Here is a 26,040-nt window from a genome sequence, read left to right on the forward strand (position 1 = left end):
CAGTGAAGCTTCCAGACTCAGAGACTAGGAAGAAAGGTCTGAAGATCTACTTCCAAAAATTAGCCAATGAAAACCCTATGTACCGAAACAGAATATTGGTCTATGTAGTGCTGGAAGATGAGCTGCCTTCCCCAGGTTGGAAGGCACTCAAAATACAACTGTGAAACAGCTGCGTTCCCAAAGCAGAGTCGACCTTAGTGACACAGATGTAATAAAGCCTTCAGGACCCTGATTTGCTGATGGAACACAAATCAAAATGAACAGTAACAGCAGCAATAATCCATTAGTAACCAGAACATGGAATGTACAAAATTATGAATCAAGAAAAATGGAAGATATCAAAAATAAACTGGAACGATTGAAGAGCAATATCCTAGGTGTCAGTGAGCTGAAATGGACTGGCACTGGCCATTTTTAATTAAAAAATGATATGATCTAGTATATATTTCCATCTGGTTTTACTTGCTTTCAGCATGAAGAAGTACAAGTACTTTGTGTAAGGAATTTCTGCTAGCAACAAATACTCTCAATTTTTATCTAGAAATGTTTTTATTTCACCTTCACTTTTGCAAGATAGTCTTGCTGGGTGTAAGATCCTTGGTTGACAATTTTATTTTTTCTTTCAACACTTTGAATATGTCATCCCATATCCTATTTGGCCTCTATTGTTTCTGATGAGAAGTCAGCTGTTAATCTTGGAGTTCCCATGTATGGGATAAGTTGTTTTTCTTTTGCCGCTTTCAAGATTTTCCCTTTGTCTTTTGCTTTCAATATTTTTACTATGACGCGTCTGGGTGTGGATCTCTTTGCATTTATTTTACTTAGAGTCCACTGAGCTTCTTGGATAAATAGATTAGTTATTCAGCAAATTTAGAGAGTTCTCAGACATTATCTTTTCAAATACATTTTTCTTCTTTCTCTTTCTCCTCTCCTTCTATACCCTCATTACATGTATGGTGGTGTGCTTAAAAGTGTCCCTCATTTCTCTGAAGTTCTATTGGTTTTTTTAATTTTATTTTCTCTTTCTTCCTTAGGCTGCATAATCTCTATTGATCTATCTTCAAGTACATTGATTCTTTCTGCTGCCAGTTGAGCCCTTCTAATGACTTTTTCATTTCAATTATTGTACTTTCAACTCCAGGGTTTACATTTGGTTCTTTCTACATGTATGAATATACATATATAGAAAATATAAATACATATATATTTTTGTATAAAAATATATATAAAATATATATATAAGAAATATAAAATATATATAAAAAATTCTCTTTATGTTTTATATTTGATGAGACATAGTCTTCATATACTCCTTTACTTCTTTAAACATGGTTTATTTAGTTCTCTGAACATGATTATGACTACTTTGAAGTCTTTTTCTGTTAACTGTGACATCCTCTGGATTCCTCTCATGGGCATTTCCTATTGTCTGCTCTTTTTCCCTGGGAATGGATCACACTTATCTGTTTCTTTCCATGTTGTCATGGATTGAATTGTATCCCCCCAAAAATATATGTATCAACTTCATTAGGCCATGATTCCCAGTATTGTGTGGTTGTCCTCCATTTTGTGATTGTAACTTTAGGTTAAGAGGATTAGGGTGGTATTGTAACACCACCCTTATTCAGGTCACCTACCTGATCCAGTGTAAAGGGAGTTTCCCTTTTATCTCTCAAGAGATAAAAGAAAAGGGAAGCAAGCAGAGAGCTGGAGACCTCATACCACCAAGAAAGCAGTGCTGGGACCAGTGCTGGGACCAGAGCAGGTCCTTTAGACCCAGGGTCCCTGATCTGGGAAGCTCCTAGTCGGGGAGAAAATTGATAAGAAGGCCGACAGAGAACCTTCCCTGGAGCTGACGTGCTGAATTTGGACTTTTAGCCTACTTTACTATGAGAAAATAAACTTCTCCTTGTTAAAGCCATCCACTTCTGGTATGTCTGATATAGAAGCACTAGATGACTAAGACACATTTCTTACAATTTTTTGTTTAAAACTGGACATTTTTGGTATTATAATGTAGTAAGCCTGGATATTGGTTCTCCTCCCCCCTCTATGGGTCTTCTTTTTGTTTACTTGTTTTGTGGCTTGGGTATGCTGTTTTAGTGAAGTCCATTTCTCAACGAGGTGAAGCTTTTAGTGTTACTCCTCAGAGGGTACAGACTTCGGCATGCCCACAGTCACTCTGGGGTAACAGTGGTTTTTGCAGGTTTATCTTTGTTTCTTTCCCTACGAACTGTTTCTTTACTATGAAGCTGTCTGCTTCATTATGTATTACAATCAGCCCATTAGTCTCCAATAGTAATCAGCTGATTATTATTTTTGACAGTATTCTGGAGCATATATTGCTCAGCACTTTGACCAATTAAATTAGGACATAGTTTTGAGGCCAGTCTTGGAGGTTTCTTCTGATGCTGGGAGAGCTCTTCTTAGCTCTCTCTTTCCCTGATTCCCTCTGGTGAACTGGCTAGCATATGGTTTAGCTCGTTGCTCTTAATTAAGAAGAGCCATTATTTTTTTTTTAATAATTTTTATTGTGTTTTAAGTGGAAGTTTACAAATCAAGTCAGTTTCTCACACAAAAACCCATATACACCTTGCTACACACTCCCAATTACTCTCTTTTTTTTTTTTTAATGAGACAGCCCGCTTTCTCCCTCCACTCTCTCTTTTTGTGTCCATTTTGCCAGCTTTTAACCCCCTCCACCCTCTCATCTTCCCTCCAGGCAGGAGATGCCAACATAGTCTCAAGTGTCCACCTGATCCAAGAAGCTCACTCCTCACCAACATCCTTCTCCAACACATTGTCCAGAGCAATCCACGTCTGAAGAGTTGGCTTTGGGAATGGTTCCTGTCCTGGGCCAACAGAAGGTCTGGGGGCCATGACCACCGGGATCCTTCTAGTCTCAGTCAGACCATTAAGTCTGGTCTTAGGAGAATTTGGGGTCTGCATCCCACTGCTCTCCTACTTCCTCAGGGGTTCTCTGTTGTGTTCCCTGTCAGGGCAGTCATTGGTTGTAGCCAGGTACCATCTAGTTCTTCTGGTCTCCGGATGATGTAGTCTCTGGTTCATGCGGCCCTTTCTGTCTCTTGGGCGAGGAGCCATTATTTTTAAGAGCAGCCTTGGCTTAAACACTGTTGCAAATAAAGTCAGTTCCTTCAAGGAGAGTTTTAGTGCTCTTTTCTTATAGACCTCTTCCACCCCTGGGAAAAGTCTCTTGAGCCACTACTCCAGGAGCTGAATAGGGTAACAGCCTCTGGTCTTCTCGGCTTGCTGCTCCTGGTGTGGAACTTTTGTCTCATGAGTGAGCAGTGGTGAAGGCAACTGGGACCCCAGTATTCTTGGCTTGCTTAACCAGAGTAAAGTGTACTTACTATGGGTTGGGGCTGGGTGGAGAAAAGGAGACTCTGACCTCACGGAGATCACCAGATATTTAGCCTCTGCAACTTGGAGTTGAAGAGAATAAGAAATACTGGCAAAATACCCTCCAGGTAAGATATAGTAACTCTTGTTTAGGAGCTGAACGGGGAAGGAGTCCTGTCTTCTTAGCCACACCTGCCCAGAATGGAGCTTATCTTAATCTGAGCTGGGTGGCAAGGGGCAGAATGCATCATGGATCAGATATCACATGCTGTCTTAGTTATCTAGTGCTGCTATAGCAGAAATACCACAAGTGGATAGCTTCAACAAACAGTTTATTCTCTCACAGACTAGGAGGCTAGAAGTCCAAATTCAGGATACCAGCTCCAGGGGAATCCTTTCCTCTCTGTCGACTCTGGAGGAAGGTCCTTGTCATCAATTTTCCCCTGGTCTAGGAACTTCTAAGCACAGGAACCCCAGGTCTAAAGGACACACTGTGCTCCCGGCACTACCTTCTTGGTGCTATGAGGTCCACCTGTCTCTCTGCTTGCTTCTCTCATTTTATATCTTAAAAGAGATTGACTTAAAACACAACCTAATCTTGTAGTCCTGCCTCATTAATATAACTGACTCTAATCCTGCCTCCTTAACATTATAGAGGCTGGATTTACAACACATAAGAAAATTACATCACATGGCAAAATCGTGGACAATCAAACAATGAGAATCTAAGTTGACACATATTTGGGGGGACACAGTTCAAGCCACGACACATACTCTCCCTGATCCTACCAAGTTTTAGTAGATTTTCTTGAATAAACATTTCCTCATTTGCTGTATGCCCTTAGGACAATTTCTAGAGACTTTTAGTAGTTGCTTTTTATAGTTTTTACCAGTTTTGCTTGTTTTACTAGGGAGTGGGTCTGTGGGGCTTCTTGCCCTATAATCCTGCAAGTGAAAATCCCATTACAGTTCATTATTTAAGAGTGACTATTTTTTATAGTGTACCCACTAAGATTTTTTTTTTAATAATTTTTATTGAGCTTTAAGTGAATGTTTACAAATCAAGTGTCTGTCACATAAAAGCTTATATGCACCTTACTCCATACTCCCACTTACTCTCACCCTCATGATTCAGTCCTTCCAGTCTCTCTTTCGTGACAATTTTGCCAGTTTCTAACCCTCTCTACCGTCCCATCTCCCCTCCAGACAGGAAATGCCAAAACAGTCTCAAGTGTCCACCTGATACGCGTAGCTAACTCTTCATCAGCATCTCTCTCCAACCCATTCTCCAGTCCCTTCCATGTCTGATGAGTTGTCTTTGGGAATGGTTCCCGTCCTGGGCGAACAGAAGGTTTGGGGACCATGACCGCCAGGATTCCTCTAGTCTCAGTCAGACCATTAAGTATGGTCTTTTTGTGAGAATTCGGGGTCTGCATCCGACTGATCTCCTGCTCCCTCAGGGGTTCTCTGCTGTGCTCCCTGTCAGGGCAGTCATCGGTTGTGGCCGGGCACCATCTAGTTCTTCTGAGCTCTGGGTGATGTAGGTCTCTGGTTCATGTGGCCCTTTCTGTCTCTTGGGCCCATAGTTGTCGTGTGACCTTGGTGTTCTTCATTCTCCTTTGATCCAGGTGGGTTGAGACCAATTGATGCATCTTGGATGGCCACTTGGTAGCATTGAAGACCCCAAACGCCACATTTCAAAGTGGGATGCAGAATGTTTTCATAATAGTATTATTTTGCCAATTGACTTAGAAGTCTCCTTAAACCATGGCCCTTGCTCCGCTGACCTTTGAAGCATTCAGTTTATCCTGGAAACTTCTTTGCTTTTGGTCCACTCCATTTGAGCTGACCTTCCGTGTATTGAGTATTGTCCTTCCCTTCACCTAAAGTAGTTCTTATCTATTAACTAATCAGTAAACAACCCTCTCCCTCCCTCCCTCCCTCTCCCCCTCATAACCACAAAAGTATGTGTTCTTCTGAGTTTATACTATTTCTCAAGATCTTATAATAGTGGTCTCATACAATATTTGTCCTTTTACCTCTAACTAATTTCACTCAGCATAATGCCTTCCATATTCCTCCACGTTATGAAATGCTTCACAGATTCATCACTGTTTTTTATCGATGCGGAGTATTGCATTGCGTGAATATGCCACAATTTATTTAATCATTCATCCGTTGATGGACACCTTGGTTGCTTCCAGCTTTTTGCTATTGTAAACAGAGCGGCAATAAACATGGGTGTGCATATATCTATTCCTGCGAAGGCTCTTATTTCTCTACGGTATATTCCGAGGAGTGGGATTTCTGGGCTGTATGGTAGTTCTATTTCTAACTTTTTAAGAAAACGCCAGATAGATTTCCAAAGTGGTTGTACCATTTTACATTCCCACCAGCAGTGTATAAGAGTTCCAATCTCTCCGCAGCCTCTCCAACATTTATTATTTTGTGTTTTTTGGATTCATGCCAGCCTTGCTGGAGTGAGATGGAATCTCATTATAGTTTTAATTTGCATTTCTCTGATGGCTAATGATCGAGAGCATTTTCTCATGTATCTGTTAGCTGCCTGAATATCTTCTTCAGTGAAGTGCGTGTTCATATCCTTTGCCCACTTCTTGATTGGGCTGTTTGTCTTTGTGGTTGAGTTTTGACAGAATCATGTAGATTTTAGGGATCAGGCGCTGGTCAGAGATGTCATAACTGAAAATTCTTTCCCAATCGGTAGGTGGTCTTTTTACTCTTTTGGTGAAGTCTTTAGTTGAGCGTAGGTGTTTGATTTTTAGGAGCTTCCAGTTATCTGGTTTCTCTTCGTAATTTTTGGTAATATTTTGTATTCTATTTATGCCTTGTATTAGGGCTCCTAACGTTGTCCCTAATTTTTCTTCCATGATCTTTATCGTTTTAGTCTTAATGTTTAGGTCTTTGATCCACTCGGAGTTAGTTTTTGTGCATGGTGTGAGGTATGTGTCCTGTTTCATTTTTTTGCAAATGGACATCCAGTTATACCAGCACCGTTTGTTAAAAAGACTATCTTTTCCCCAATTAACTGGCACTGGGCCTTTGTCAAATATCAGCTGCTCATATGTGGATGGATTTATATCTGTGTTCTCAATTCTGTTCCATTGGTCTATGTGTCTGTTGTTGTACCAGTACCAGGCTGTTTTGACTACCGTGGCTGTTTAATAGCTTCTAAAATCAGGTAGAGTGAGGCCTCCCACTTTCTTCTTCTTTTTCAGTAATGCTTTACTTATCCGAGGCTTCTTTCCCTTCCATATGAAGTTGGTGATTTGTTTCTCCATCACATTAAAAAATGTCATTGGAATTTGGATTGCAAGTGCATTGCATGTATAGATGGCTTTTGGTAGAATAGACATTTTTACTATGTTAAGTCTTCCTATCCATGAGCAAGGTATGTTTTTCCACTTAAGTAGGTCCTTTTTAGTTTCTTGCAGTAGTACTTTGTAGTTTTCTTTGTATAGGTCTTTTACATCCTTGGTAAGATTTATTCCTAAGTATTTTATCTTCTTGGGGGCTACTGTGAATGATATTGATTTGGTGATTTCCTCTTCGATGTTCTTTTTGTTGATGTAGAGGAATCCAAGTGATTTTTGTATGTTTATCTTATAACCTGAGACTCTGCCAAACTCTTGTATTAGTTTCAGTAGTTTTCTGGAGGATTCCTTAGGGTTTTCTGTGTAGAAGATCATGTCATCTGCAAATAGAGATAATTTTACTTCCTCCTTGCCGATCCGGATGCCCTTTATTTCTTTGTCTAGCCTAATTGCTCTGGCTAGGACCTCTAGCACAATGTTGAATAAGAGCAGTGATAAAGGGCATCCTTGCCTGGTTCCCGTTCTCAAGGGAAAATCCTCAACAAAATTCTAGCCAATAGAATTCAACAACATATCAAAAAAGTAATTCACCATGATCAAGTGGGATTTATACCTGGAATACAAGGCTGGTTTAATATCAGAAAAACCATTAATGTAATCCACAACATAAATAAAACAAAAGACAAAAACCACATGATCTTATCAATTGATGCAGAAAAGGCATCTGACAAAGTCCAACACTCTTTTATGATAAAAACTCTCACCAAAATAGGAATTGAAGGAAAATTCCTCAACATAATAAAGGGCATCTATGAAGCCAACAGCCAACATCACTCTAAATGGAGAGAACCTGAAAGCATTTCTCTTGAGAACGGGAACCAGACAAGGATGCCCTTTATCACTGCTCTTATTCAACATCATGCTAGAAGTCCTAGCCAGGGCAATTAGGCTACACAAAGAAATAAAGGGCATCCGGATCGGCAAGGAGGAAGTAAAATTATCTCTATTTGCAGATGGCATGATCTTCCACACAGAAAACCCTAAGGAATCCTCCAGAAAACTACTGAAACTAATACAAGAGTTTGGCAGAGTCTCAGGTTATAAAATAAACATACAAAAATCACTTGGATTCCTCTACATCAACAAAAAGAACATCGAAGAGGAAATCACCAAATCAATACCATTCACACTAGCGCCCAAGAAGATAAAATACTTAGGAATAAATCTTACCAAGGATGTAAAAGACCTATACAAAGAAAACTACAAAGTACTACTGCAAGAAACTAAAAAGGACATACTTAAGTGGAAAAACATACCTTGCTCATGGATAGGAAGACTTAACATAGTAAAAATGTCTATTCTACCAAAAGCCATCTATACATATAACGCACTTCCGATCCAAATTCCAATGTCATATTTTAAGGGGATAGAGAAACAAATCACCAATTTCATATGGAAGGGAAAGAAACCTCAGATAAGCAAAGCATTACTGAAAAAGAAGAAGAAAGTGGGAGGCCTTATTCTACCTGATTTCAGAAGCTATTATACAGCCACAGTAGTCAAAACAGCCTGGTACTGGTACAACAGACACATAGACCAATGGAATAGAATTGAGAACCCAGATATAAATACATCCACGTATGAGCAGCCGATATTTGACAAAGGCCCAATGTCAGTTAATTGGGGAAAAGATAGTCTTTTTAACAAATGGTGCTGGCATAACTGGATATCCATTTGCAAAAGAATGAAACAGGACCCATACCTCACACCAAGCACAAAAACTAACTCCGAGTGGATCAAAGACCTAAACATAAAGACTAAAACGATAAAGATCATGGAAGAAAAATTAGGGACAACGTTAGGAGCCCTAATACAAGGCATAAACAGAATACAGGACATTACCAAGAATGACGAAGAGAAACCAGATAACTGGGAGCTCCTAAAAATCAAACACCTATGCTCATCTAAAGACTTCACCAAAAGAGTAAAAAGACCACCTACAGACTGGGAAAGAATTTTCAGCTATGACATCTCTGACCAGCGCCTGATCTCTAAAGTTTATATGATTCTGTCAAAACTCAACCACAAAAAGACAAACAACCCAATCAAGAAGTGGGCAAAGGATATGAACACACACTTCACTAAAGAAGATATTCAGGCAGCCAACAGATACATGAGAAAATGCTCTCGATCATTAGCCATTAGAGAAATGCAAATTAAAACTACGATGAGATTCCATCTCACTCCAGCAAGGCTGGCATGAATCCAAAAAACACAAAATAATAAATGTTGGAGAGGCTGCGGAGAGATTGGAACTCTTCGACACTGCTGGTGGGAATGTAAAATGGTACAACCACTTTGGAAATCTATCTGGCGCTACCTTAAACAGTTAGAAATAGAACTACCATACAACCTAGAAATCCCACTCCTCGGAATATACCCTAGAGAAACAAGAGCCTTCACACAAACAGATATATGTACACCCATGTTTATTGCAGCTCTGTTTACAATAGCAAAAAGCTGGAAGCAACCAAGGTGTCCATCAACGGATGAATGGGTAAATAAATTGTGGTATATTCACACAATGGAATACTACGCATCGATAAAGAACAGTGACGAATCTGTGAAACATTTCATAACATGGAGGAACCTGAAAGGCATTATGCTGAGCGAAATTAGTCAGAGGCAAAAGGACAAATATTGTATGAGACCACTATTATAAGATCTTGAGAAATAGTATAAACTGAGAAGAACACATACTTTTGTGGTTACGAGGGGGGGAGGGAGGGAGGGAGGGAGGGAGGGAGAGGGTTTTTTACTGATTAATTAGTAGATAAGAACTACTTTAGGTGAATGGAAGGACAACACTCAATACATGGAAGGTCAGCTCAACTGCACTGGAGACCAAAAGCAAAGAAGTTTCCGGGATAAAATGAAAGCTTCAAAGGTCAGCGGAGCAAGGGTGGGGGTTTGGGAACCATGACTTAAGGGGACTTCTAAGTCAATTGGCAAAATAATTCTATTATGAAAACATTCTGCATCCCACTTTGAAATGTGGCGTCTGGGGTCTTAAATGCTAACAAGTGGCCATCTACGATGCATCAATTGGTCTCAATCCACCTGGATCAAAGGAGAATGAAGAACACCAAGGTCACACGACAACTAAGAGCCCAAGAGACAGAAAGGGCCACAGGAACCAGAGACCTACATCATCCTGAGACCAGAAGAACTAGTTGGTGCCCGGCCACAATCGATGACTGCCCTGACAGGGAGCACAACAGAGAACCCCTGAGGGAGCAGGAGATCAGTGGGATGCAGACCCCAAATTCTCATAAAAAGACCATACTTAATGGTCTGACTGTGACTAGAGGAATCCCGGCGGCCATGGTCCCCAGACCTTCTGTTGGCACAGGACAGGAACCATCCCTGAAGACAACTCATCAGACATGAAAGGGACTGGACAGCGGGTAGGAGAGAGACGCTGATGAAGAGTGAGCTAATTATATCAGGTGGACACTTGAGACTGGCTTGGCATCTCCTGTCTGGAGGGGGGATGGGAGGATAGAGAGAGTTGGAAGCTGGCAAAATTGTCACGAAAGGAGAGACTGGAAGGGCTGACTCATTAGGGGGAGTGCAAGTGGGAGTAAGGAGTAAGATGTATATAAACTTATACGTGACAGAGTGACTTGAATTGTAAACGTTCACTTGAAGCTCAATAAAAGTTAATAAAAAAAAATTAATCTTAATTTGTTTTTGTGATTTCCCTCTTTGAGTTGATATCAGGATGTTCTGTTCTGTGACCTTGTGTTGTGCTGGTATCTGATATTATTGGTTTTCTGACCAAACAATTTCCTTTAGTATTTCTTGTAGCTTTGGTTTGGTTTTTGCAAATTCTCTAAGCTTGTGTTTATCTGTAAATGTTTTAATTTCACCTTCATATTTGAGAGACAGTTTTGCTGGATATATGAACCTTGGCTGGCAGTTTTTCTCCTTCAGTGCTCTATATATGTCATCCCATTGCCTTCTTGACTGCATGGTTTCTGCTGAGTAGTCTGAACTTATTCTTATTGGTTCTCCCTTGTAGGAGACCTTTCTTTTATCCCTGGCTGCTTTTAAAATTTTCTCTTTATCTTTGGTTTTGGCAGGTTTGATGATAATATGTCTTGGTGATTTTCTTTTTGGATCAATCTTAAATGGGGTTCAATGAGCATCTTGGATAGATATCCTTTCGTCTTTCATGATGTCAGGGAAGTTTTCTGCCAACAGATCTTCAACTATTCTCTCTATGTTTTCTGCTATCCCTCCCTATTCTGCGACTCCAGTCACACACAAGTTATTCTTCTTGATAGAGTCCCACATGATTCTTAGGGTTTCTTCATTTTTTTTTTTTAATTCTTTTATCTGATTTTTTCCAGCTATATATATATTTTTTTATATTGGTGTCACTTCCCTGGTCCTCCAGATCTTCCACTCTGCATTCCAATTGCTCAAGTCTGCTCCTCTGACTTCCTATTGCGTTGTCTAATTCTGTAATTTTATTCTGAATGCTGTCTCTCTATGGATTGTTGCAACTTATTAATTTTTCCACTGTATTCTTGAATAATCTTTTTGAGTTCTTCAACTGCTTTATCAGTGTGTTCCTTGGCTTTTTCTGTAGATTGCCTTATTCCATTTCTGAGGTCATCCCTGGTATCTTGAAGCACTCTGTAAATTAATTTTTTATATTCTGCATCTGGCAATTCCAGGATTGTATCTTCATTTGGGAAAGATTTTGATTCTTTAGTTTGGGGAGTTGTAGAAGTAATCATGGTCTGCTTCTTTATGTGGTTTGATATCGACTGCTGTCTCTGAGCCATCACTAAGATATTGTAGTGATTTATATTCGCTCACTGAGTCTTATCTTGTTTTGTTTTCTTTCAATATACGTAGATGGGCTACTAGATTGCGCTGTGTTGATTGTTGTAGCCCTTGAATCACTTATGTCCTATTACCAGCTGGTTTGGGCTGTTACCAGATATATAAGCCTAAGAATCCATTCACTATTCTTGAGTAGAATCTGATTTTGGGTTGTCAAGTGTGTGGTGCAGACTGTCACCTATCCACCTAGAAGTAGTGGTGATGGTTGTGAGCACCAGATTCTAGTAGCAGCAGGGGTTCACACTCTAGGGGGGCAGGATGCTGACAGGCTTCCCCCAATTGCCAGTGAGGTAGGTGTGTCTCTATTCCTAAAGCACCTTGGTGGGTGGGCTCTGCAGCTGTACCTTAGGCCCCAAATGCAAGTACCTCTACAGATTGGTAGGTGTCACCCTCCTTAGACCCCAAGGCAGGAGGCTAGGTGGTCTGGGGGGAGCTTCAACCCTCAGTTCCCTGTTGTGGGTCAGTGAGGGGTCTGTTGAATACACAGAGATATCAGACCCGGGAAACTGGTCTTTCCAGTAATCCGCTAAAACTATTACAGTCAGAACACTATCAGAATTTCCTTTGCATTATAATAGCCACCTTGTTCCCTGTAGGGATGAAAGCCCAAGACTGTGGATCACATATGCTTGGCTGGGGCTGGTTCTGTGTTTTTAGTCCAATTAGGGAAGGATTTTTGGTCCCTGGATTTTTTGTAGGTGCTTCTCTCAGGCCAGGAGAATGGGTTAGGAAAAGACCAAAAAAAAAAAAAAAAAAGAAAGAAAAGCCACAGCGCACTTCACTTTCTGGCTCAGGAAATTCCAATGTTAATGAAGCCGCCTGGGAAGAGGAGGGGAAGGTTCAGATAAATAGGAGAGAGTAGCACCCCGGAATATAGATAAAGTTACTTATCTTGCTTGGGATGACTGTTTTATCTGAGATTCCCGAGGGGCGCGTCGTCAACTGTGTGCACTGGCTGGGTAGAGATTGCCCCTGAGGGTCAGGCCCGCGTCCCATGCTTGCACTGTCTCAGAAGCTGCGGTTAGTTCCTCCGCTCCCAGTCCAAAGCCCAGCGCCAAGGTTACCTGGCTGGGACGCTGCACTCCCAGCTCCAAAACCAGTCACTGACTCCCGGTAACTTCTTCTCCTGTCAGCCGCGTCGCTGCGCTGCCTGCGTGCACTGGCTGGGCTTCCCCCGAGGTCAGTACAGGGGGCTAGGGTTGCATCCCGTGTTCGTGCCATCACAGGATGCCCTGCTCAGCTCCCCTGCACCCAGTCCAAAGCCCGGTGCCAAGGTTTCCTGACTGGGATGCTGGCTCCAGGTTCCAAAAACAGTCACTGCTTCCCCATGGTTGTTCATTCTCAGTCTCTGTCATTCAGGTCAACTCTTTAGATCTGTGTTTGATGGTCAGGGTTTGTAGATTGTCATGTATGTGATCGATTCACTTGTTCTTCCGAGTCTTTGTTGCAAGAGGGATCCGAGGTTGCTTCTGCCTAGTCAGCCATCTTGGCCCCGCCAGATTTTTTTTTCTAGTTTGTTACATTCACTTTTTTTCAAATCAATATTTGGACCAACTTCTCACATAGAACAGCTTGCTTTCAACTAAAAATACTTGTACCAAGTTGCTTGAGATAAAAACCACATACTTTCTGGACTAGAATCCTGACTCACTGCTTCATGCAACATTAAGCTGCCTCCTATTAGTATTACCACCCTACATTAACTCATACTCAATGGACGCATTTTCAAGTCTTTAAAAGGGGTTCCAAAAATGAACGAAAGAGAAAATAAAATTTAAAAATAGCCAAAAAAATAGGTAAGAGGGTAAAAAAGATGGAGTTGGAGTGAGATGAACATATAAAATGAATGCCATAAAAATCACATATACTAACTTACTAGAGGAGTGCTACAATTTTTTCTTAAAATAATGCTCGAAGACAAAATTTATAGTGGCTTTATAAGCTTAAAAACAAACCAGTTGCAAAGAAGAAGCAGTTATTCCTAATAAAGTTACAAGACATTTCTCCATAACCATCATAAAAAAGATACAATATAATGAATAATCTCCTCAAGATAAGAGTAATAAAGAGTTTCATGGGTGGTCTCTTAGGCTCAATATAAATATATAACATTATAGCAAACAATAATCGATTTTGTGTGACACCAATAAAATGTTGTCCTGCCATTCAGCTCTCTAATGGCCTGGCTGCTGCAGGAACAGATTTTTTTGTAGCTTAAGAAGAGGTTCTATTCACTAGGGGTTAAAAAAAAGGCATCTGGAAATGCATGGAGGTGCTTCTGTTTGTAATAATGAAATGGAGGACAGTCATTGCCCAGCGTCCAGGGATGCTATATGCATCCCCAATTCTGAGAAAGCCCTTTGTGAGGAAGAACTGTTGCTCTCAAGATGGCAATAGCACAATCTCCCCAGTCTTGAGAAATACTGCTCTAGAATTTCCAATTTCAAACTATGTTCCACAGAGATACTACGTAGGCTACCACATATGTGAGTTTCTGTATTACGTGTGAATTTGTGTAGGTCTGTGTATGTGTGAGTATGTGACAAGCAACGGGGAGTGATTCCCTAACCTGTTCAACCAGAGTGGCTTTGTTTTTACCTGTTTTATGTCTTGGACCTATGAATAAGACTTAGTTTAAAACAAAGTGAGAAAGAAAAAAATTATTCATTAGAATTCAATGGTACCTGGAGAAGAGTAATCCAGGGAGAAGTTGCTACAGCAGAGCTAATATTGTCTACTGGGGGAGAGTAGTGGGAGAGAGATTATGAATAGCAAGAGCCAAAGATCATTGAGAGCTATCTTGGTGGTTGGCTACCTAAGCTACAGTGTTTTTTATTTATTTGTCTGTGTTTTCATGGAAGCCAGCAAATCCAGAAGCAGGAGCAGATACAGAGGAAGCATGAAGAAATAGGATGTGAATTTGTGTGGAGTTAACTATATCTATACCTTGAAGAGGAAACCCTGGTGGTATAGTGGTTAAGTGCTACAACTGCTAACCAAGAGGTCGGCAGTTCAAATCGGCCAGGCGCTCCCTGGAAACTCTATTGGGCAGTTCTACTCTGTCCATATAGGGACACTATGAGTCAGAATCGACTCAACGGCAGTGGGTTTTTTTTTTTTTTTTAATATACCTTGAAGAAGATATATCTATATTTGCTAAAACCAAATAAACAACAAACGAAACCAAACAAATCAAAAACCAAAAGGCTCGAAAACTACTTATTTAGAACAGAGGTCAGAAAACATTTCCTGTAAAGGTCAAAATAGTAAATACCCTAGGTATTGAGTCCACCCAGGAGTGCCTCGGAAGAAAGGCCTGGTGATCTACATCCAAAAAAATCTGCCATTTAAAGAAAGTACTACGTAGTACAGTTCTACTCTGACATACATGGGGTAGCCATGAGTCAGAATTGACTGGGCAGCAATTGTTTATGCTTTAAAAATTAGCCAAGCTGAGTAGAGGATCCATGTTATCCTCTAAATATTGAGACCACCTAACAGCCTTAGTAACATTGTGATTTCTCACAAGAAACTCAGCATTTCTTGTACGAAAAAGCCAGAAACATCCGATCATCCTATCCCCCTACATTGTTGCTGTTGTTGTTGTTAGGTGCCACTGAGTCAGTTCCAACTTATACCGACCCTATGTACCACAGAACAAAACACTGCCCAGTTCTTCGCCGTGCTCACAACAGTTGTTATGCTGGAGCCCATTGTTGCAGCACTGTGTCAATCCATCTCACTGAGGGCCTTCCCCTTTTCTGCTGACCCTCTACTTTACCAACCATGATGTCCTTCTCCAGGGACTGATCTCTCCTCACAGCATGTCAAAAGTATGTAAGATACAGTCTTGCCATCCTTGTTTCTAAGGAACATTCTGGTTGTACTTCTTCCCAGACAGATTTGTTCGTTATTTTCGCAGTCCATGGTATATTCAACATTCTTCACCAACACCACAATTCGAAGGCCTCAATTCTTCTTCAGTCTTCCTTATTCATTGTCCAGCTTTTGCATGCATATGAGGTAATTGGAAACACCATGGCTTGGGTCAGCTGCTTCTTAGTCTTCAAGGTGACATGCTTGCTTTTCAACACTTTAATGAGGTCCTTTGCAGCAGATTTGCCCAATGCAATGTGTCTTTTGATTTCTTGACTACTGCTTCCATGGGTGTTGATTGTGGATCCAAGTAAAATGAAATCCTTGACAACTTGAATCTTTCTCTATTTATCATGATGTTGCTTATTGGTCCAGTTGTGAGCATTTTTGTTTTATGTTGAGTTGTAACCCATACTGAAGGCTGTGGCCTTTGATTATCATCAGTAAGTGCTTCAAGTCCTCTTCACTTTCAGCAAGTAAGACTGTATCATCTGCATAACACAGGTTGTTAATGAGTCTTCCTCCAATTCTTATGCCCCATTCTTCTTCATATTGTCCAGCTTCTAGGATTATTTACTTTGCATATAGACTGAACAGGTATGCTGAAAGGATACAACCCTGACGAACACCTTTCCTGACTTTAAACCATAAGGAATCCCCTTGTTCTGTCTGAACAATTGCCTCTCGATCTATGTATAGGTTCTTCACGAGCACAATTAAGTGTTCTGAAATTCCTATTCTTTGCAATGTTATCCATAATTTGTTATGATCCATGCAGTCAAATGTATTTGCATAGTCAGTAAAATACAGGTAAACATCCTTCTGGTATTCTCTGCTTTCAGCCAGGATCCATCTGACATCAGCAATGATATTCTTGGTTCCACACCCTCTTCTGAATCTGATCTGAATTTCTGGCAGTTCCCTGTTGACATACTGCTGCAATCGATTTTGAATGATCTTCAGCAAAATTCTGTTTGCTTGTGATATTAATGATATTGTTCAATAATTTCCACATTTGGTTGGATCACCTTTCTTGGGAATAGGCATAAATATGGATCTCTTCCAGTTGGTTGGCCAGTGTCTTAGTCATCTAGTGCTGCTATAACAGAAATACCACAGTGGATGGCTTTAACGAAGAGAAATTTATTCTCTCACAGTCCAGAATGCTACAAGCCCAAATTCAGGGCATCAGCTCCAGAGGAAGGCTTTCTCTGTCAGCTCTGGAGAAAGGTCCTTGTCATCAATCTTCCCCTGGTTTGGAAGCTTCTCCATGCTGGAATCCTAGGTGCAAAGGACATGCTCTGCTCCTGGCACTTCTTTCTTGGTGGTATGAGGTCCCCCATATCTCTCTGCTTGCTTCTCTCTTTTATATCTCAAAAGAAATTGGCTTAAGACACTATCTAATCTTGTAGATCTCATCAATACAAATGCCACTAATCCACCTCATTAACATCGTTGTGATGGAATTTATAACACATAAGGAAATCACATCAGATGACAAAACAGTAGACAATCATACAGTACTGGGAATTCTGACCTAGCCAAGTTGACAGGTATTTTGGGGGGACAATTCAATCCATAACACACACCCATGTTCACCGCAGCATTGTTCACAATAGCAAAAAGATGGAAACAACCTAGGCGCGCATGAACAGATGAATGATAAACAAACTATGGTGCACAGACACAATGGAATACTATGCAAAAATAAAGAACAATGATGAATCTGTGAAACATCTCACAACAAGGATGAATCTGAAGGGCATTATGCTGAATAAAGTAAGTCAATCACAAATGGACAAATATCGTATGAGACCACTACTATAAAAACTCATGAAAAGTTTTACACACAAAAAGAAACAACCTTTGATGGATATGGGCGGGGGGGAGGTGAGGCTGTAAAAACACTTAATAGATAATAAACAAGTGGTAACTTTGGTGAAAGGAAGACAGTACATAGTACTGGGGAAGCCAGCACAACTTGTATAAGGTAAGGTCATGGAAGTGCCATAGACACATCCAAACTCCCTAAGGGACCAAATTACTGGGCTGAGAGATCTGGTGTACCATCATCTTGGCAAACATCTAGCTTAACTGGCATAACGTAGTTTATAAAGAAAATGTTCTACATTCTACTTTGGTGAGTAGAATCTGGGGTCTTAAAAGCTTGCGAGCAGCCACCTAAGATACTCCGCTGGTCTCACCCTGTTGGGAGCAAGGGAGAAAGAAGAAAACCAAGGACACAAGGGAAAGATTAGTCTAAAGGACTAATGGACCACAATTACCACAGCCTCCACCAGACTGAGTCCAGCACAACTAGATGGCACCTGGCTACCACCACCGACTGCCCTGACAGAGATTGCAATAGAGGGTCCCGGACAGAGCTGGAGAAAAATGTAGAACAAAATTCTAACTCACAAAAAAAAACAGACTTACTGGTCTGACAGAGACTGGAAAAACCCTGAGGGTATGGCCTCCGAGCACCCTTTTTGCTCAGTAATGAAGTCACTCCTGCAGTTCACCGTTCAACCCAAGTTTAGACAGGCCCATAAAACAAAATGAGACTAAATGGGCACAGGGACAAGGATGAGAAGGCAGGAAGGGACAGGAAAGTTAGTAATGGGGAACCCAAGGTCAAGAAGGGAAAATTGTTAATATGTCGTGAGGCTGTAACCAATATCACAAAATAATATGTGTACTAATTGTTTAATGAGAAATGTGTTTGCTCTGTAAACCTTCATCTAAAGTACAATAAAAAAGAAAAAAAAGAAAGATGGGGGCCTGGGACACTGACGGCATTAGAGAGCCACCACAAAAATTCTGAGATTCCTATTTTTTGTATTCTGTTATTTGAGAAAATAAATCCCTATTTAGTTAAGCTATTGGAGTTGAGTTCTGTTACATGCAATCAAATACAATCTTACGATACTCCATATCTTCCTGACAACCCACTTCAAAACCCATTTTATTCAGGAAGGCTTCCAGAATTAATAATAACTAACTCTTGCATGGGACTTTGTAGTTTACAAAGTGCTTTCACATACATTATTTCTTTTGGTATTCACAACAAACTTGTGACTACAGTACCCTTTTCTTCATACTCTGAACTGTAGGGGGCTGGTACTATCCATTCCCATGGTATGAACTACACCATAAGCCAATGACTCCCAGCTCCCTGTCTCAAGTTTTGATCTCTCTTGAGCTCTAGATTTGTGTTTCTAATTGCATTTTGGACACGCAACTCAAAGACAAGTACCAAAAAATGTCAACTTCCAGAACTTAATTCATTATTTCCCTACTCCAAGCCCCCAAACACTGTTCCTAATCTTATATTTTTTTAATCTCTGTTATTAATAACAGCATTCCAACTCACAAGCTAGGAATTTTAGAGTTACCCTCAACTCCATGTTCTGTATAATTGTAGCCAAATCCAACTGTTCTATATGAGAAATGGGTCTCTACTATTTCTACTGTATTGCCAGTGCCTGAGTTTCGGCTCTTTTCATTTTTCTGGGACACTACTGTCATTATCACTTAATTTGCTATACACATTTTCTAAGGCTGCCATAATAAAGCACAATAAACTGGAATGGCCTGTAACAACAGAAATTTATCTCCTCACAGTTCTGGAGGCTAGATGTTATAATTCAGGGTGTTGGCAGAACCACGATCTTTCTGAAGACTCTAGGGAACTATGTTCCTTGCCTCTTCTAGCTACTCTTAGCCCTGGTATTTCTTGGCTTGTGGCAGCATAACTCCAATCTTTGCCTCTGTCTTCAACAGCCACCATCTCTTTGTGTCTGTCTCTTTCTCTCTGTCTCTTCTCTTCTTATAAGCATAATAGTCAGATTGGATTGGGGCCCACCCTACTCCAGTATGACCTCATGTTAGCTTAACTAACTGCACTGGAAAGAAGCTATTCCCAAATAAGATCACATCCGTGGGTGGGTACCAGGTTTAGGACTTGAGCATATGGGGCGGGGGGGGGAGGGGGGTGGGACATAAATCAAACTATAATACCAGCCCTCTGCAGAATGACATTCTAAAAGGGCAATCAGTGATTTTTTTTCATTTATCCATGCATCAAATAGTCTTACTGTACAAATAATTACACCTACTACATACTAGATATTGTAATTTCAAAAACACAGTCTCAACAAAAACTCACCATTTCGTTTTAAGAAGCTAGTGATCTTAACAAAAGTGAATTCAATAAAAATATATTTAGCAAATGACTTATAACTATGGAAAATGTAATGTAAAGTATTAGGAATAAAATCATTTATTAAGGTGTTATTGGTTTTTGAAAAAATTAACTTCCTTTGGTATTGTAACGAATAGTAGGAAACATTTTCAAGTAACGAATTCATTTAAAACTTGGTTTCATGGAAATACAAGCAAAAATAAAGAGTATTTGGTTTAGAACAGTAATGTGTTCTGTGGAACACAGCTTCTTGGAATATTTTTGTTGTTAGGTGCCATGAAGTTAACTTCCGACACATAGCCACCTTGTGTAACAGAGTAGAACTGCCCCATAGGGTTTTCTTGGCTGTAATTTTTCTGGAAGTAGATTGCCAGGTTTTTCTTTCATGGAGCCACTGTGTGGGTTAGAGCCACCAATCTTTTGGTTAGCAGATGAGTACTTAACCACAGCACTACCAGGGATCCCTACTGCACTGGCTAGGAATCAAACCCAGGTCTACTGCTTGGAGGGCAGCTACGTTCACCACTACACCACCAGTGCTGCCTTCTTGGGATACTGTTGTTGTTGCTTGGTGCCGTCAAGTTGGTTCCAACTCATAGCGACCCTGTGTACAACAGAAGGAAACACTGCCCGGTCCTGCACCATCCTCACAATTGCTGCTATGATTGAGCTCGCTGTTGCAGCCACTATGTCAATTCATTTCATTGAAGGTCTTCCTCTTTTTTGCTGACACTCTACCAAGCACGATATCCTTCTCCAGGGATTGGTCCCTCCTGATAATATGTCCAAAGTACATGACAGATGTTATTACCCCAAAATGCTTTGTATTGGGAAATGAGTTTGGGAAACATTGTATTAAACAAAATTAGATAGATTTCTACATTGTAAGATTTCTCAGACTTAATATATTCATGTGTACCGTGACTCTCCATAAGCAACAGTATGATATATAGTTTTTTTCTAAATTTATTGACTAGAGAAATGGTTTTGAATACTATCTCCTAGACTACATGCACTACATATTTTGGAAAATGTTGCTTGAAAGCACTAGGCTATTTACTAAGCACTTATTGTACCACGTATTTTACTAGCGCACTGGATGGACAATGAACTTCAGTAGAGGAACACTTACCAAATTAATCACGACAATGAATGATTCTGATAATGAATCAGATGTTCAACTAAAAAATATTACATTACTTATCAAGATCACAAAGGTTCACAACAAAATACTAGCAAACTGAATCCAGAAACATATTAAAAGGGTTATGGACCATGATCAAGTGGGATTTATTCCAGGAATACAAAGGTGGTTCAGCATTAGAAAATCAGTAACTATAATATCCTACGTTAATAGAATAAAGGAAAAGAACTACATGATCATATCAATCAATGCACAAAAGCCATCTGACAAAATTCAACACCCTTTTATGATAAAAACTCTCAACAAGCTAGGAACTAAGGGGGAATTTTTCAATATAATAAAAGGCATTTATGAAAAACCAGCAGCTAACATATATGCAATGGAGAAAGACTGAGAGCTTTCTCATTAAGGTCAGGAACAAGACAGGATGCTCACTCTTACCACTGCTATTCAACATTGTTCTGGAAATCCCACCCAAAGCAATTAGGCTAGAAATAAATAAATGGTACCCAAATCAGGAAGGAGGAAGTAAAACTACCCATTTTTGCAAATGACATGACTCTATATATATAGAAAACAAAAAGATTCCACAAGAAAGCCATTAGAACTAATGAATGAATCCAGGGAAGTGGCAGGGTATGAGGTCAACACAAAAAAAATCAGTCAGGTTTTTATATGTCAGTAAGTGGAAAAGGAAATTAAGGAAACATTACTATTTACACAGCAAATAAAATTAAAAAAATAAAGTACCGAGGAATAAATTTAACCAGGAAGGTAAAAGACTTGCACACAGAAAACTATAAAACATTGCTGAAATTTAAAAAGACCTAAATAAATGGAAAGACAGTCCATGTTCGTGCATTATAAGGTTTAAAAGCAATCTATAAATTCAATGCAATCCCCACCAAAACTTCAACAGCCTTATTTGTAGAAATTAGAAAAGCCAATCTTCAAATTTATACGAAAGGGCAAGGAACTCCAAAGAGCTAAAGCAATCTTGAAGAAGAATAAAGCAGGAGGACTCATACTTCCTGATTTCAAAACATACTATATAGCCACAGTAATTAAAACAGCAGAGTACTGGCATAATAATGAACATATAGACCAATGAAATAGAATTGAAAGCCCAGAAATAAATCCATGCATCTATAGTCAACTAATTCTTGACAAACATGCTAAATCAATTCAACAGAGAAGGAAGAGTCTCTTCATTAAGTGGTGCTGGGAAAACTGCATTTCCACATACATAAGAACAAATCAGAATTCATGCCTCACACCATACACAAAAACCAATTCAACCAAATCAAAATGGATCAAGAACCTAAATGTGAAAACTAAAACCATAAAATTCTTAGAAGAAAATATAGGGGTGTGGCTTCAGGACTTAGTTTTTAAAAATAAATTATCAGATATGACAACAAAAGCATGAACAGCAAAAGAAAAAATACATCTATTGGACTTCATAAAAATTAAACACTTTTATTCATCAAAGGACTTTGTCGATAAAGTGAAAAGACTACCTACAGATTGAGAGAAAATTTTCAGAAACTATATATCCAATAAGGGTCTAGTATCATATATATACACACACAGATATATACTTCTTCTACAACTTAACAACAAAAACACCAACGACCCAATCAAAAAATGGGCAAAGTACTTAGACATTTCACCAAAGAGGATATTCAAATGGCCAACAACAACATGAAAAGATGCTCAACATCATTAGCCATTAAGAGGATGCAAATCAAAACAACAATGAGATACCACCTCACCTCCACTAGAATTTACAAACAAAAAAAAAAAAGGAACACAATAGGTGTTGGTGAGGTTGTGGAGAAACTGGAACCCTCATCCACTACGTGTGGGAATGTAAAAGGGCCAGCCACTGTGGAAAACTGTTTGACAGTTCCTCAAAAAGCTGAACATGGAACTACTGTATGACCAGCAATCCCAATCCTACATATATACCCAAAAGAAGTGAAAGCAGGAACACAAACAGAAACCTGTACACCAATGTTCACTGCATCACTTTTCACAATAGCCAAAGGTGGAAACAAAAAACAAAATGTAGTATATACACACAATGGAATATTACTCAGCCATAAAGAGAAATGCAGTCTTGATGCATGACACGACATGGATGAACCTTGAAAACATTATGTTCAGTGAAATAATTCAGTTGCAAAAGGACAAATGCTATATGATTTCACTTAGATGAAATAAACAAATATATAGAAAACATAGATTATTACTAGTTACTAGGGGTGGGAGGGAGTGGAAAGGGGAAGTTTTCTGCTTCAAGAGCACTGAGTTTAGGTTAATAGTGATGGGATGATTTTGAAAAGGATAGTGTTAATGGTTGCACAAAGTGAAGAATGCAATCGATATCACTGAATTATACATGCAGAAATTGTTCAGGGAAAAAAAAAGATCATAGAGGTTCATACAGACTAGTTTTTACCGAAATAAAAATCTCACCTTGAACCTGGAGTTTTATGTAGAGCATCAAAACAAAGAATGTTAACAGGTTACATAGGTATTTTTATAAGTTTTAAGATTAATCTCTAATGTATTTTTTTGAAAGCTTCAATTAAAACAAGGTTAGAAAAGTACACTGATCTTTAAAGATACACAATTTCTGAGGATTAGAAAATATTAAAAATTATTATCAAGCTTTTGGAAAGATAACTTGCATTACAAAATAAAAGATTTAAACTATAAGGAACACAGGGTAATTTGTCCAAAGACAACCAAAAAAAGATAATCCATTCAGACATAAGGCAGATAAGAGAACCCACCCTCTGAGTCGGAATCAACTCAACGGCACTGGGTTTTTTGTTTTTTTTTTTTTTGGTTACCTACGTCCTTACAGTCCCTGAGTGATGCAAAAGGTTCAAGTGCTGGGTGGCTGAAGAAAGGCTGGCAGTTCGAGTCCCACCCAGAGGCACCTGGGAAAGAAGGCCTAGCGATCTACTTCAGAAAAATCAGCCATTGAAAACTTTACGGGGCACAGTTCTACTCTAACACACATGGGGTCGCTCTGAATCGGGTGGACTTGGTGCAACTGATCTGGCCTGGACCACTGCCCTGCCGCTTAGAAATGTTTCCTAATCAAGACTTGCACCCTTTTCTCAAGATTAATTGCCTTTTAAAATCCTTTTATTTCACACCCCGACCTCCCAGCACACACACCTTGTTCCAAATTTTTGAACTTTCTCTTTTGAACAAGTCCAAAAGAATCAGCGTATTAAAAAAAAGAAGGCAATTTCACCAATTATAGAAGTGCTACGGCGGTGGGGGCAGGCTTCTTAATTAAGAGTCCAGAGAAAATTAAAAGAATTCCCCACTGACACAATAAGAAAGTTCCTCACCTCTCTTAGCCTCCCCAGCAGAATGCTATTTCCCTGTCAAATGCCCTGGTGGTTGATCCTCCGTGTTTTCCCTTCCAGCCCTCGCTAGAATGTTTTCACGCTACCAGTCTCTGTGTACGTAGTCTATTCCCACCAAGGCACTCGTTTTTCATGCTAGATCCCTAAGATTCCTGGAAGGAACGGCTGGCGGGCTTGGGCTGGGGGCGCTAGTAGTAGGGGCTTCTTCCAACAGCCAGAGCTTATGGGGCCCTAAGAAGCTCAACTCTCCCATGTGTGGGTCTCCCAGTTGCCTCATGATGGTGGATGTGGCAGTAACCTTCGCTCCCAAGTCATCAGAAGTAGTGCCTAGTAGTCACTCACCGCGGTGTTCCAGGTCTCTGGGGACTGGACCGGTTGCTAAGGACGCTCTTAGAGCCGGAAGGTTGCTGGCTTGCCTTCTCGTGACCAGAGCTTAGCCAATCAGGACTTTGTAAATAAAACTCCACCTTCCCTTCCCCGCCTCCAACACATTTGCGACTGTGCGAAACACATTTATTGCATTTATCAGCTTTAAAATACAATCATTAAGCGCATAGTAGTGATCCGTTTTAAATATCATACCCACCCACCCACTGCCGTCGAGTTGATTCCAAATATCATACATTCGTTGAATATCCGCCCAGAAGCCGCAGCAGTCCCTGGGCGGTGCTACGGTTAACGCTCTTGGCTATTAAAGGAGAGATGGGCAGTTGGAGTCCCTCTGGTGATCTAACTTGAGAAATATTAGACATTGGGGACCCTTTGGAGTACAGTTCTACTCTGACACACATGCCCTCCACCCCAGTCGGAATGGACTCAACGGCAGCTAGTTTAGCCTCAGCAAGAAGTGGCTTAGCAGTGCTTTAGTACCTCCACAATGTCTTAATGCCTCCTCCAAAGCCTGCCCGGTAAGTAAATCTATTAAAGAAAGAAAAAAAAAAAAAAAACAGTGCCGTCGAGTCGATTCCGACTCATAGCGACCCTATAGGACAGAGTAGAACTGCCCCATAGAGTTTCCAAGGAGCGCCTGGTGGATTTGAATTGCAGACCTTTTGGTTAGCAGCACTTAACCACTACGCCACCAGGGTTTCCAGTAAATCTATAAATGGATCAATAAATAAATAAAATCTAAATTTAAAAAATTAAAAGAGTATACTTGCTTTACAAAGGTAGCCAGCCATGTCTTTGTATGAAATTACCGCTCGGTAAACTCCTTTTGGAGCCCTGGTGGCGCAGTGATCAAGTGTTCCGCTGCTAACCAAAAGGTGGGCAGTTGAATCCACCAGCCGCTCCTCGGAAACCCTGTGGGGCAGTTCTACTCTGTCCTATGGGGTCGCCGTAAGTCGGAATAGAATGGATGGCAACTTGTTTGTTTTTGTTTGCTTTTTTCTGAGGGAGTGTTGGCGGGGAGTACTCAGGGTGTTCGGTTATGTGCTAACCACAAGGGGGCGAATCTGAACTCTAAAGAGTGCCCTTTTTTTTTTTTTTTTTTTTAAAGATCACACCAAACCAAACCAAACCCTTTGAGATGGAGTGGGTTCCGACTTATAGTGACCCTACAGGACAGAGTAGAACTGTCCCATAGTGTTTCCAAGGAGAGGCTGATGAATTGGAACTGGCGACCTTTTGGTTAGCAGCCGAGCTTTTAGCTACTGCGTGACCAGGGCCCTTTTATAAAGATAGTATCCAATAAAGCAGCCCTGGTGGTGCAGGGGTTAAGAGCTCAGCTACTAACCGAACAGTTGGCAGTTTCAATCCACCAGCTGCTCCTTGGAAACCATATGGGGCAGTTCTTTGTCCTAGAGGGCCACTATT

The 26,040-nt window shown here is 40.2% G+C and overlaps 1 protein-coding gene across 13 annotated transcripts in view; it reads right to left on the reverse strand.

The window, feature by feature from the left end:
- TMEM232 (transmembrane protein 232) overlaps positions 1-24,770 on the reverse strand; it is a 409,022-nt gene extending 384,252 nt beyond the window's left edge. For 11 of the 13 annotated variants that reach the window (XM_049871958.1, XM_049871935.1, XM_049871926.1 and 8 more), the window contains exon 1: positions 24,208-24,770. The gene's annotated coding sequence lies outside the window, so the exon portion shown is untranslated. The remainder of the gene's footprint in view (positions 1-24,207) is intronic. The other 2 variants (XM_049871892.1, XM_049871908.1) reach the window with 2 other exon arrangements.
- Between the last annotated feature and the right edge of the window lie 1,270 nt (positions 24,771-26,040).

Source organism: Elephas maximus, chromosome 2 (assembly GCF_024166365.1).
Source record: "Elephas maximus indicus isolate mEleMax1 chromosome 2, mEleMax1 primary haplotype, whole genome shotgun sequence".
In the NCBI taxonomy this organism is placed as follows: domain Eukaryota; kingdom Metazoa; phylum Chordata; class Mammalia; order Proboscidea; family Elephantidae; genus Elephas; species Elephas maximus.